This window comes from Schistocerca cancellata, chromosome 4, assembly GCF_023864275.1.
Source record: "Schistocerca cancellata isolate TAMUIC-IGC-003103 chromosome 4, iqSchCanc2.1, whole genome shotgun sequence".
Classification (NCBI taxonomy): domain Eukaryota; kingdom Metazoa; phylum Arthropoda; class Insecta; order Orthoptera; family Acrididae; genus Schistocerca; species Schistocerca cancellata.
In genome coordinates this window covers 619,421,803-619,435,981 of record NC_064629.1, presented here as the reverse complement: position 1 = coordinate 619,435,981, position 14,179 = coordinate 619,421,803, and positions in this window count along the sequence as shown.

Genomic DNA, 14,179 nt, shown 5'->3' with positions numbered 1-14,179 from the left:
GCTCGACTATTATACCCCATTCTTTTTAACTCCTCACGTACAGTCATTGTGGTAGATAACCGGTCTCCTAGTAGCACTTTCTAACTCACGAGTGCTACCTTTCTGTAATTTCATGAGATTTTTTTTAACCGCTCTTTGTCATGCTCGCCAGTCCCTGACCGTCAGTATATGATGTCTGAGTGGTCTTGGTTCAGTTGTGGTAGTCCCTTCTCGTATTCAGTTTACAGTCACATCACTAACAGTCTGCAGCTCGTGGTCTAGTGGCTAGCGTTGCTGACCCTGGATCACGAAAACCCGGGTTCGATTCCCGGCCGGGTTGTGGATTTTCTCTGCCCGGGGACTGGGTGTTTGTGTTTTCCTCATCATTTCATCATCATCATCATGATTCATGATAGTGACTATATTGGACTCCGTAAAGAATAGGGGTATGAAAAAATTGGGACTTTCTACGGGCGCTGAAGACCGCGCAGTTGAACGCCCCACAAACCAAACATCATCATCCCCATCACCAACAGTCGACTTGGGCAGCTACGAGTGTAGAACTGTTGAACTGCCCTTCATGGCTTTGGTATCCAGATGAGATCTAATGACTAGTCCACATTCGAATTCAATGAGTTCTCTTGACCTACCCAGTCTGCTGTTTCTGCTTCTCCCTGCTTTCTTTTATACTGGCTGGTTCGCCTCTCGTGACATCTAGCGGTCAGTTCCCCATTACGTATGGTTGTCTGGACACATTTGATGAGACAGTGTATCTGACCGGAGTGGTTTAGTGTCAAATAACAACGAAAATTAGCAGTGGGATATGCATGTTCGGCCTAGATTTATTACAAGCACTCTAATTCATATACTTAAGACGTCACTTCATAACTCCTCGTTCTATAAATTCTTGACTAATTTCCGACGGTCTGACACCTTTAATATTTTGTATTAACGAAAGGGATTGGGAGGATTCAAAGTTAAACTGCGGGATGCAACATATGTCTTTTAATCAGTCAGGTAAATGCCGAACCAAATGCAGTAGAAGACACATTAAGACTGGAAAGCCCTATTCACAAAAACCCGCTTTCCAAAATGACTCTAGAAATATATTACTCTCTTCATTAACTCGCATTTTGAGCACAAACGTAAAATCTGAAGCATTCGGGCTTATTCCTAGTCGTGTTGTTAGTTCCTTTTCCCTTGCGCCACTCATGAATGGAATAGGAATGAAGATGTACAGAGTATAAACTTTGGTACACAATTATTTGTTTATAATTCATTGTATGATAAAGGTACTATTTTTCGTCCGGTTTCCTATACACCTCAAAGACAATGCCCAAACCCTATATTCCTTTTTTTGTTATTTCATATAGGTTTTTTTATAAGATCCTTTACCATTACCTACCTCCGATGTGTAGGAAATGTATGGAAAGGAAAAAACACGATATTTGTAGCGTAGTTGTGGATGAGTATTTCAGGTAGGAACCCATTACTCTTAGTCGACGTGTAGCCTGCTCGTCTGTAAATTATCGTGCTACCAACCGAGATTAATTTCGCGATTCACCTGCCAAACTACCATCTAGAGCCAAGATCTTTTGCTACATAAATTACTAGTACAAGGTTCAGCCGAGGTTACCGGCTCTTACAATGAATCGATCAGCAGCTCATATTCTTCCGTTGGCCAGCAAATTCCTTACAGCATTTAGTCTCTAACCACTAATCTCATGACGGAAAGCTAACTCATGTGGACAGCTTTTGGCCTAAGACAGAAATGTGCGTGCATGTGGGGGGCAGGAGAGGGAGAATACGGTGTCTAAATGTATTCTTAGCTACCTATACTTTTAGTTATTGATTGTCGACATTAGCCTTAGACTGATATGCTGAATAAAAATAATTCCTGTACTTCGCTTCAGTTTGTAAAGATCAGTCCTTGGTACTATTCGAGTATGTAATTTTCATATACTGTAAGACAAAACAAACTTCTTAAAATTTTGTAGCAGTCAGATGCACAGTTTCTGACATTATCCGTCACTTCCTAATTCATTTTATGCGAGCTGCTTGACTCTCTGTTCAGCAAGGCTACGGCTAACTCCTGTCTGTGATGATTTGTTGTTCATCGGTTCCTAATCGTAACCAAAATTAAATTTGTAAATGTAACATTTTATGAAGAAATACTGTTAAGCTAAATCCCACACAGACACTGCATTCCGTAACTGAAACAGTGAAACTGTAAATCTATACTAACAATCTGTACTTGTATTCAAGGAAGTGTTATTGAAACAAAAAGTTCCAAAATCTTAAACTATTCCTTGGCGTCTTTATGGCCTATTGATTAAGGAGATGTCCCTGTTGGACCGCAGTTTTTATGTGACACTATGTTCATTTTCGAATGTAAATGTGCCCACTCTCTGCGTGTCATCGTTTGGATTTCGTACTGCAGTCCGGCCTGACAGTTACTTTCTGGTTGTGTCGGCTCATGTCTTACCGTCAGATGAATATATTCCACGTCCACGCGTAATCTTAGTAAACACTATGATCTTAAACTGAAGTTCTGAATTAAAAATTGATTCGCTTTAGTTACAAATGGGTACGATGACCTTGTTCTTTATGACTGACATTTTATTATTCCGAAGAAGTAATTGTTACTCAAACATAAGGTTGATATAGTTTACGAGAAACCAAACGATTTTGCTAACGTATCGTCATAAATGTGAACGTGATTAACTGTATGTTGCTTTCTAAGGATTGGTTGAGTAGCCATTCCTCAAAGTTCGGGAATTCTTCCAGCTGACGACAACACTTGTTGTGCAAACTCACACATTTTATAATGTGACTGTGTTGGCACAGACACTTCCAGCATAAAAAAGGATTACAAAATAAGTGGAACTCAACTGTATAAATAATACTACAACGTAAATGGCACCAGGAACGTTTGATTGCTCTCATAATCATTCATTTGTTTCCATCCTATGATATGGTGTTACAAGACGAGTTACCTGTGTTTCTCTTTCGTTCCAACTACTTTGAGCTGTAGACATCTATCCTTCAATTCAGAGACTATGGAGATAGGAATAGCCTGAAACCGAAATAAAAAGGAAACGAGAGAAGAGTCAAAGAAATTTATTAGAAAGATATGAGGCAGCAGAGGAGTACTAGGCACAAGAATCAACGAAAGTATTTTGATGCAGGCTCATGCTAAATGCAATGGAATCCATCAGGCCATCCACTCTTGATGACTCAACAATCACCATCACAAAGCTGGAATTCCACTCAGTTCATAACATGACACAGTTCGATAGAAGGTACGATTAATACACTGGCAGTGCGCTATATCTCTGACAGCTGGTCACCCAGGCCCATTGATCACTATGACGTAATAAAAAACGCTATTTGCACACTATTTAGCTAGATAAACAGAAGATACGTTTTGTAACCTCCCCCTCACTAATCGACCTTAATGACAGTGAAAAATTAAACCGCGTGTACCTAATGGAAATTTGGGAAAAGCAATCGTCACCGAAGTTAATTTGTCGGTAAAGAGGGAGGAAAGGGTTACATCTAACTGAAAGGAAAAATGCTAATGAAACTGGTGGAAATTAATTTTGAAAAGGGGTAAAGTTAATAAAGAAAGTAAATGTGCAGCCGTTACGTTAACAATTAACTAGCGTTAATTAGATATTTGAGATTTGGGGGAAATTACGGTCGCCAGTCCTAAGGACAATTACTATAGTAACTGAAAAAGAAAGGTTATTACACATATAATTAGCACTAGAAGTGTGGCAACTGAAGGTTGACACATGTAGTGTGAAAACTGAAAGTTTGTCAGAAGTAATAAATTTCGCTACACTCTGACTTAATTTAGCAAAAGAATTAATAAAGCCGGAAAATCGAAAGTTAATTTAGTGACTGAAGTTAACACTGAGCTTTCTTCCTGAAGCACATCGAAATTCAGTAAAATACGGTTAGTCTTGGACTACCTCAACAATCATTTCAAAAGCTACTTGAATCTACGCAATTTAGAAATAAGAGATTTAACTTTGAACTTGAATTAAATGATTCTGAACAATTAACAATAGTAAAATGTAGTACGTACCAAGCTGAGCTGCAGTCACAGGTAAGCTAAAATACGGTAACAAAACTCGCACTCTTAATTCGTGCTTGTGTAATCTAAATACTTTAACTGAACTTTGAAATTAAAGCAGTGAAAACGAGTTAGCTATATTACTTTAATGCTGGCGTTTGAATTTCAACGACACTCGGCTTCATTTCGGAAAAGGAAGGGACCCTACTTGGCAATGCAATTGGGACAATGAGCAACAAAGGTTCATGCTAAGTTGCTGTAATTTTGCGAGACAAATGGAACAATTTTAAAAGCTGAGGTCTGCCATACAGTTCTAAAACTTTACGTGCTTCCAGTCTTCCTTGTTGGTTGATTGAAGGTTTGAAGCCGTCGATCGAGGAGGTGGCGACAGTCACTCATTGTCGGCCGTCGCTGTTGCAGAAGCTGGATGTTGGCGCGCCTTCTTCTCGACACGGTCACCAGGCGAAACGGGCTCTTGATGTGCGCCAACTAATGCTTCCCGTCCGCGACACCATGTCAGAAACTATCATCGCGAGTCGAGCGCAATTACATTCTGCCAAACCCCGAAAGCGCGGCAACGCGCGGGAGCTTCACACAACGCACCTGCTCCACTCGCTACCCCAGCCAGACTCCCTCTCTGCTCAGCCCGCGCTCCACGCGACCGAGTTAACCCTACCAAAGATCCTACACACTTTGATTCTTCACACGACCTATCGATGTAATCGTTCGATAGCGTAGTTTTCCCTAGGCAAGATCCAGCGTAAAAATACAAATAATATTCACGAAACAAACCAATTATACATCGACATAAATGTATAAATATATATATACCAATAGTAAAACAATTACAATATACAAAGAGACAGAAATGTCATATCTTGAGGTAACAAAGGAAGGAAAAAAAATAATAGTACAATAGATGGAAATAGGAGGATATGCATTTCCGGCGTTACACGTGCCCCACATTGTCTGAGGATGTTCGTGTAACGTAAACAGACTCAGAAAATGTCCCAAAAAAGAAACAGCGGAAATGCATATGCTCAAAACATCAAAAAAATTTAGCATTCGTCTAATTAACCATAAACCAATTTTTAGACAATAATAATTGAGTGGAGACACTCCTAATCTTATTCCACTCTGTCATCTTGTACAAAATAAAACATGTTGACAACATATCAAAATTCATAGAAAACATAGCAAATGGTTTAGCTATTCCAAAATCATTAAAAGTCGTAACACTATAAGAAATGGAATACTATTTGCAAAATTAATCAGAGTACATGGTCATAAAAAACAGGTTATCAAAATACGCAAATTAATTATTAATTACATAGAATACACATTTTATATATAACCTTTTTGTAATTAATACTCTCGCCATGAAAGTCCACGCTAAACAAGAAATAATATACAGCAGATCGACAAAAACATAAATATTGACAGCAGAATTCTTTCACATCAGCTGTCCGGAAGAAAAACAACTCCGCCTTCCGTACTCGCAAGTACAAAGAATGCCGACAGCGGCACAAGAGTCGACAGCGACACAAGAGTCGACAGCGACACAAGAGTCGACAGCGACACAAGAGCCGACAGCGGCTCAGCTTTGCCAGTATTGTTGCGCCCGCCTGTGCGGCACGCTTGATCTCACTCGCCCTTGTAATGGCGTTTCCAGAACGTCCGTTTCACTGAATTCTTTCGGAAAAACTCACTCCCGAGTAATCTCAAGGAGTCCATAAACACTATCACAGTGGATAACTCAACACTGTCCATCATCACACGCATGTACTAGCCTGAAACTTAAAACAGCGTCTAAGTACATCGGCAATGACTAATAAAAACACACATTCATGAAATATTACAGCAAGTTACAAAATCATATTTACATTCCTTAATCTACTGTGACTCAGCTGAAAACTTAAACTAGCAGCTTGGATTTTTCAGATGATTACTAATCAGTTACTCTTAAATCATTTAGTCAAAATTAATTACTTATTAATTACAACTTCTTTAATGACCTCTAGGTCAGGCAAAAGCATCGTAACATGGCACATCCTTAAATCTTACATTCTATATTTACATACTGTACAAATTACCCATTGTGTGGTATTAATCGATCCTAGGTTGGTACAATTTCAAGTCTACAATATTCCGTATACCTAATCGTTTTCCAGAGCTTGGATACTCTAAGCAATAAGCATTTGTGTGAGGTATACCAATGACTTTATATGGTCCATTATAAACAAACTTAAATTTAGAGATTTCATTGTCTATCTCGCTCGATTTCTCATGAGCTTTTACAAGTACTAAGTCTCCGATTGCAAACTTAGCAAAACGCGCTTTAGCGTCATGACGACGTATGCGAGCATCAGCTTTTAGCTTCATTACTTCTCGCAAACGATCTTTTTTCACACCAATACTAATGTCAATCCGTGGAGGGAATTTGATCATCTCTTCCACTAAACTTTTACTTCTGTCATCCAACAGGATTTCCTCTGGAGAAAATCCCGTCGATTCATGTCTCAAGGTGTTCATAATTCTCTCAAATACTGCCACATATTTGCCCCATGCCCTATGATTGTGATGGCAATAGGTACGGCAAAGTCGGCCTAGCTCGCGCATATACCTCTCAGCGGGATTCCCAGCCGGACAATAAGCTGAAATATGGATCATCTCGACCCCATTACTTTCCATGCCTTCATTCCACAACTTAGAAGTAAATTGTGCCCCATTATCTGATAGAATCGCCTCGGGCTTGCCAATATGAACAAAATAATCGTTCACAAGCTTGCTATAGACCGCTTTGGCTGTAGCTTTCCTAATCGGGTATAGTTTGATGAACTTAGAAAAAGCTTCTAGGACTACTAAAATGTAAGCAAAGTTTCCTGATGACTTGGGCAAAGGTCCGTACAAGTCCACGCACAGTAATTCAAAGGTGTCGTTAGGCCTTATACTTTGCATAGGACCACGACTCGTACAGTTGGTAACCTTCACCTTCTGACATAAATCGCAAGTTTTCACTCTGTCAGTAACGCGTTTTAACATGTTGTAAAAATGCACTACTTCACTCAGCTTTTCCGTACATTTCTTAGGTCCACAGTGACCATACGCCAAATGGTAGTAGTCTATTATTTCTGTGACGTATTTGGTGGGCCAGCATACCCGCCAAATATTACTATCTTCACCCTTACGTATGTACAAGATATGATCGTATATCTTGTAATACTTTCTTAATTTCTCTCCTTCTGGACTCCTTTCGTCATATCGGGTTTTCACCATATTTAAACAACCGTCCTCGTTCTGATGACGACGTAGATTCTTACAGATGTTCATTATTAATTTACGTCCCTCAACTTCTTTAAAATAGTATAATTTGACCACTCCGTCTGCCTCATCTTTCAATTCATCTTGATTAGACTCGGGCAAACGCGACAGCGCATCCGCTACGCAATTGTCGGTCCCTTTTACGTAACAGATGTCATAGTTAAATTGCTGTAAATACAGCGACCACCTAGTCAGTCTTTCGTGAAGTAGTTTACAATCCTTCAGATAACTGAGCGCCTTATGGTCTGTATGAATAATCACCTTACGGTCCCATAGGTAACCCTTGAACTTCTTGAATCCCCACACGATAGCGAGACACTCTTTCTCAGAAATCGTGTAGTTTCGCTCACTTTTTGATAAAGTTCGACTCGCGAACGCTATCGTCCGATGTTCCTTATCCTCCCCTTTACCAACTTCTTGGAACAGTTCTATCCCCACCCCGTAATTTGACGAATCTGTTCCCAGGTGGAAGGGTAGCGATAAATCAGGATGAAATAGTATGTTAGATCTTAACAACTCGTCTTTTAATCTCTCGAAAGCGGCCTGACACCCGTCAGTCCACACAAACGGAACATTTTTGCGTAAGAGGTTATTCAAATTTTCATCATTAAACACTTGTCCTTTTACAAATTTACGGTAAAATCCTGTTAACCCTAGAAAACTTTTTAACTGTTTCCTAGACTTGGGTGGAGGACAATTCCTTATTGCCTCTAGTTTCTCTGGGTCCTTCGTACTACCAGCAGTGGTAATTACATGCCCTAAAAATTTCAGTTCCTGCTTCGCAAATTCGCATTTCTTTAACTTTAGAGTCATTCCGCCACGGCGCAATGCTCTAAGAACTTCATCTAACGGGTCACAATGGTCATGCCAAGTCGCATTGGCCAGCAATAGGTCGTCAACATATACAGTTAATCTTTAACTTAAAGCCGGTCCTAGCACTTTATCTAGGGTCCTGATGAATACGGACACAGATATATTAAGTCCAAACGGCAGTACTCTATACTGATAACACCTGCCCGCAAACAAGAAGGCGGTGTATGGCCTAGATTCTTCTTCGAGTTCTATTTGCCAGTAACTAACCGTCAGATCGAGGCTAGTCATGAACTTAACGTCATGAAAACGTTGCAAAATCTCCTCCATACTCTCTGGTCTGTCTGTTTCGCGTTGAACGACCCTATTCAACGTGCGTGCGTCAATCACAATACGCACATTACCATCCCGTTTTGCTACAATGACCAAACCGTTATTGTATGGACTCGTACTTCTTTCAATCACTCCCCATTCGATCATCTTATCTATCTCCCGTTGCACTGCTTCCTTTTTGGACAGCGGTATAGCATACGGTCTCACGAAGAATGGTTCGTGCGGAATTACATGCAACTTGCATTTATATCCTTCCACAAGTCCCGGTTTGTCTGAAAACACACTCTTATTCCTCATTATCACTTCATACAGGCCTCGTCTTTGTTCGTGTGTTACGTTTGACACACCGTCTACAATACTTTCCAATTCACTTTCTACACTATTGTCAATGCCGAGATTTCTCACATTACAGTAGTTCAAATTCATTCCTACGTCAGTGTCATCCGGCCAGTTAACAATGTGTATAGGCTGGTATTGCCTATGCACACCGTCTCCTGTCTCGTCAAAGCTAACTACTATTGTTTTATCTTGTGACGTACATGTCAAAGTTTTACTTTCGCAATTAATCACTGCACCGCACTTTAATAGCCAATCTAACCCGATAATTACTTCCGTAGTCAAGTCTGGCACGACGACAAACTCTTGTTCAAATCGTGCCCCACCTATCTCGAAGTTGACAAAAATCTGTTTTGTGACAGGTTTACTGGCCTTCCCAGTAGCACCGATAATTTTCACTCCTGTTACTGGCATAACTACGACGCCAGGTCTGTCTTTCAGTAACTCAAATATTTTCCCAGATACAGCACTCAATTCAGCACCGGTGTCAATCAACACGTTTAGTTGTAGGTCGTGCATATTAACCGACACTACTATTTGTCTACACTTGTCCTCGACTGTTTCTTTATTTTCCCACAATAAATCCTCTTCTATATCCAGGTCATTCCAGAAAAAACCATCCGGCTTTGATCCTAAATCCTGCTTATCTGGCGGCATTTTCAGCCTCTGTTCACATACAGTTTTAATTTCAACACGTTTGTCCTGAGGCTTAGTCTGTAGCTTCGCCTCCAATACCGAAACCTTTTCCTGTATCTCGTTAACTAGTGAGTGTTGCTTTGCAATCAACTCACTAATTGTCACCTTCGTTGATTCCTCTTTGGTCAGATTGATCTCATCTGCCAATCTACCTGGAGGAATGTGCCCAGTAGTTTCTGCAATTACTACCGCTAGATCTGCGCAACCCACACTGCTATCGTCTGACCGTATAATGTCAGCTCTAACCTCATACACGCTGTAATCTATGTGCTTTTCTACCAATCGTGTCCGGCTATCACTGAAATTTTCGCAATCTTTCTCCTTAATACTTTCGCAATGTTTAAACTGGAGGTTTGCGTCGGATGGGTCGGCTACTTCTACCACTATAACTTTCGGTAAAGTCTGCCGGTTAGGGCCAGAACTTTCCGTTACTACCTCAACATCCAACTCTTGCGGGACGAAACACGATGAATCTTGCTCGTGCTCCCCATTAACATCAACTGTTTCTGGTAAAGTCTGCCGGTTAGGGCCAGAAATTTCTATCATTTCACAAACACTATCTTCCTGCGGGACGAGACGCGGCAAATCCTGCCCGCGCTCCCCATGAACGCTTCTCCCATACAGACCCCTATAATCTCTTAGTTCGTCGTATAAGCGACCGAACTGCCTTAACCAGACCTCATCCCTCTCTGCATCCCCTCGCTCGATGACGGACGTTTTATCCGACATCTGATATTCTCTCAACACTTGCGAATCATTCTTAAACTCAATCTCCAGTTCCGCTGTGGGTATTACAGCTGTCACTTTATAATCGATTTCCGGAACGCTACTTGAATTGTTCTCACTGACAGTGAATGTATTTTCTACTGCCGTGTATACAGCTGATCTACTACTTGTGGGCGCACTCCTTTCTCTTAACACTGGCACACTCTCCCGCCGTTGATTATTCCATACGGAATTTTCATAACGGCGACACCTGGGTTTTCTCCTGTTATTGGGCCGCCAACATTTCTCCACGCCCGGTCGGCCCCTCACCGGCGCGGCTAATGGTTTCCCTGTCTCGTCCCAGCAGATACGCTCCCCGGATGCTGCTGAGGCGGCTGATCACACTCTCTGGCGTTATTACTATTCTGCGAAGCCCGTATCACGCTAGTGTGATACTGGTTTCAGTCATTCCTGTTATTATTTGCATTGTACCGATTGTTATTACGGTCCGAACCATTATTGTTATTGCTGCCATGGTTGCGGTATGCATTATTCCCATGGTTATCGTTGTTGTGGTTGCTGTGGTACCCGTTGTTGTTACCACGGCCTCTACCACTGTCGCGATTATTGCGCCAATTGTCCTCGTCCTCCACTCTTTCCAGGAAATCATTTATTGTCCTGTAATTGCTTCCTACGTAGCGTTTTGTATCATCTGGAAGCTTCTTGTAGAGTTCCCAGACTATTTCGGATTCCGTGCGGCGATCACGCAAATATTCCAACTTGCGGATCCAGCCCTCACAAAACTCCTTCATCGAACCGCGCGAATTCGCATCGAAAGGCCTCGATACGACAAATTCGCGCCAGACACTTTGCTGTTTTTGCTCTGACCAGTATTCAGCCAGAAACAAATTTTTAAACTCGTCAAAAGTTAGGTTCGTAATCTTGAGGTTTAAGCCCCAACGCTTGGCATCACCAGCCAGCACATCAATAACCGCATTAATTTTTCTCTCATTAGTCCATGATCTGGGTAAAACTCTTTCACAATTCTTAATGAAATCCGTCGCGTGTATACCGCCTTTTTTCAAGGGGTCGAACCGCTCCTCTTTCGTCAACAATTCCGAACTATGTGCACAGATTGGCACATAGCTCTGTTTTTCGTCAAGTTTCTTTTCTAATTCCGACACTCTCGTAATTACTTGGCAAGTGGTTGTCGCAAGCGTTTCTACTTCCCTTTTTTTCTCTTCGCAGGTATTAGCCTGCTTCGTCACTTTGGTATCTACTTCGGATACTAACGCCTTTAAAGTTTCCACCTTCTTTTGATCCTCTTTTTTCACTAATTGAATTTGTTCCGTCACCTTATTCTCAATCATTGGAGCAACTGCTTCTCCTACACTTTTTTCGATTCTGCTAATTTCGGAATAAAAACGAGTATTTATGCTCGCAATTTCCGCCTGAACGCCTATCATTTCCTGTTTAAGATTACCGATTTCGGTATTAATTACAACAATATCTTCTTTGATTTTATCAACTTTTGTGTTAACAACTCCAACATTGTTGTTAACAACGTTAATAGCTTTGTTCTGATTGTCTAGCATCCGTTCAATTTTTTCAGACTGAGCTTCTTGCTTGGCAGCCCGAGCTTCTTGCTTGGCAGCCTGAGCTTCTTGCTTGGCAGCCTGAGCTCTTGCTTGGCAGCCTGAGCTTCTTGCTTGGCAGCCTGAGCTTCTTGCTTGGCAGCCTGAGCTTCTTGCTTGGCAGCCTGAGCTTCTTGCTTGGCAGCCTGAGCTTCTTGCTTGGCAGCCTGAGCTTCTTGCTTGGCAGCCTGAGCTTCTTGCATGGCAGCCTCATCTTCTAGCTTGGCCGATTGACTCGATTTCGTTAATCAAAACATTCAATAAATCAGTTAAATTCCCGGAAACTACCGGTTTTACTTCCGTAGCGGCTTCCTCTTTAATTGTCCCCCCGTATTCGACATCAAGGGATTCAGATTTGATTTTCACTTCCGATTCCGAAACATTTTCTAAAGTTTGGAATTCCATTTCTGCTCTTTGTTGCGTTTCGGCGGTCGCGTCTTTCATGCTAGCCGCCTGCCCCTGAACAATGGGTACCACGGTGCGCTTTTCCCACTGTTCGACCGATTGTTCCGTATCCAAGTCTACGAAATTTTGGCAATTGTTGCCTTCACTCATTTTAATAATTTTCAATATAAATGCCAAATCCCAAATATAATTAGGATTACTCACACTACTTATTCTCGCTGACGTAACGGCCTGTACGTAACCAATACTTTGTTACGAGATTTGCACAATGCAAAATTCGTGTCCAGAACAACCTCAAATCTGAAGATTGTCCTGTCACCAGGTCGCCACGTGTGACCTCCCCCTCACTTATCGACCTTAATGACAGTGAAAAATTAAACCGCGTGTACCTAATGGAAATTTGGGAAAAGCAATCGTCACCGAAGTTAATTTGTCGGTAAAGAGGGAGGAAAGGGTTACATCTAACTGAAAGGAAAAATGCTAATGAAACTGGTGGAAATTAATTTTGAAAAGGGGTAAAGTTAATAAAGAAAGTAAATGTGCAGCCGTTACGTTAACAATTAACTAGCGTTAATTAGATATTTGAGATTTGGGGGAAATTACAGTCGCCAGTCCTAAGGACAATTACTATAGTAACTGAAAAAGAAAGGTTATTACACATATAATTAGCACTAGAAGTGTGGCAACTGAAGGTTGACACATGTAGTGTGAAAACTGAAAGTTTGTCAGAAGTAATAAATTTCGCTACACTCTGACTTAATTTAGCAAAAGAATTAACAAAGCCGGAAAATCGAAAGTTAATTTAGTGACTGAAGTTAACGCTGAGCTTTCTTCCTGAAGCACATCGAAATTCAGTAAAATACGGTTAGTCTTGGACTACCTCAACAATCATTTCAAAAGCTACTTGAATCTACGCAATTTAGAAATAAGAGATTTAACTTTGAACTTGAATTAAATGATTCTGAACAATTAACAATAGTAAAATGTAGTACGTACCAAGCTGAGCTGCAGTCACAGGTAAGCTAAAATACGGTAACAAAACTCGCACTCTTAATTCGTGCTTGTGTAATCTAAATACTTTAACTGAACTTTGAAATTAAAGCAGTGAAAACGAGTTAGCTATATTACTTTAATGCTGGCGTTTGAATTTCAACGACACTCGGCTTCATTTCGGAAAAGGAAGGGACCCTACTTGGCAATGCAATTGGGACAATGAGCAACAAAGGTTCATGCTAAGTTGCTGTAATTTTGCGAGACAAATGGAACAATTTTAAAAGCTGAGGTCTGCCATACAGTTCTAAAACTTTACGTGCTTCCAGTCTTCCTTGTTGGTTGATTGAAGGTTTGAAGCCGTCGATCGAGGAGGTGGCGACAGTCACTCATTGTCGGCCGTCGCTGTTGCAGAAGCTGGATGTTGGCGCGCCTTCTTCTCGACACGGTCACCAGGCGAAACGGGCTCTTGATGTGCGCCAACTAATGCTTCCCGTCCGCGACACCATGTCAGAAACTATCATCGCGAGTCGAGCGCAATTACATTCTGCCGAACCCCGAAAGCGCGGCAACGCGCGGGAGCTTCACACAACGCACCTGCTCCACTCGCTACCTCAGCCAGACTCCCTCTCTGCTCAGCCCGCGCTCCACGCGACCGAGTTAACCCTACCAAAGATCCTACACACTTTGATTCTTCACACGACCTATCGATGTAATCGTTCGATGGCGTAGTTTTCCCTAGGCAAGACCCAGCGTAAAAATACAAATAATATTCACGAAACAAACCAATTATACATCGACATAAATGTATAAATATATATATACCAACAGTAAAACAATTACAATATACAAAGAGACAGAAATGTCATATCTTGAGGTAACAAAGCAA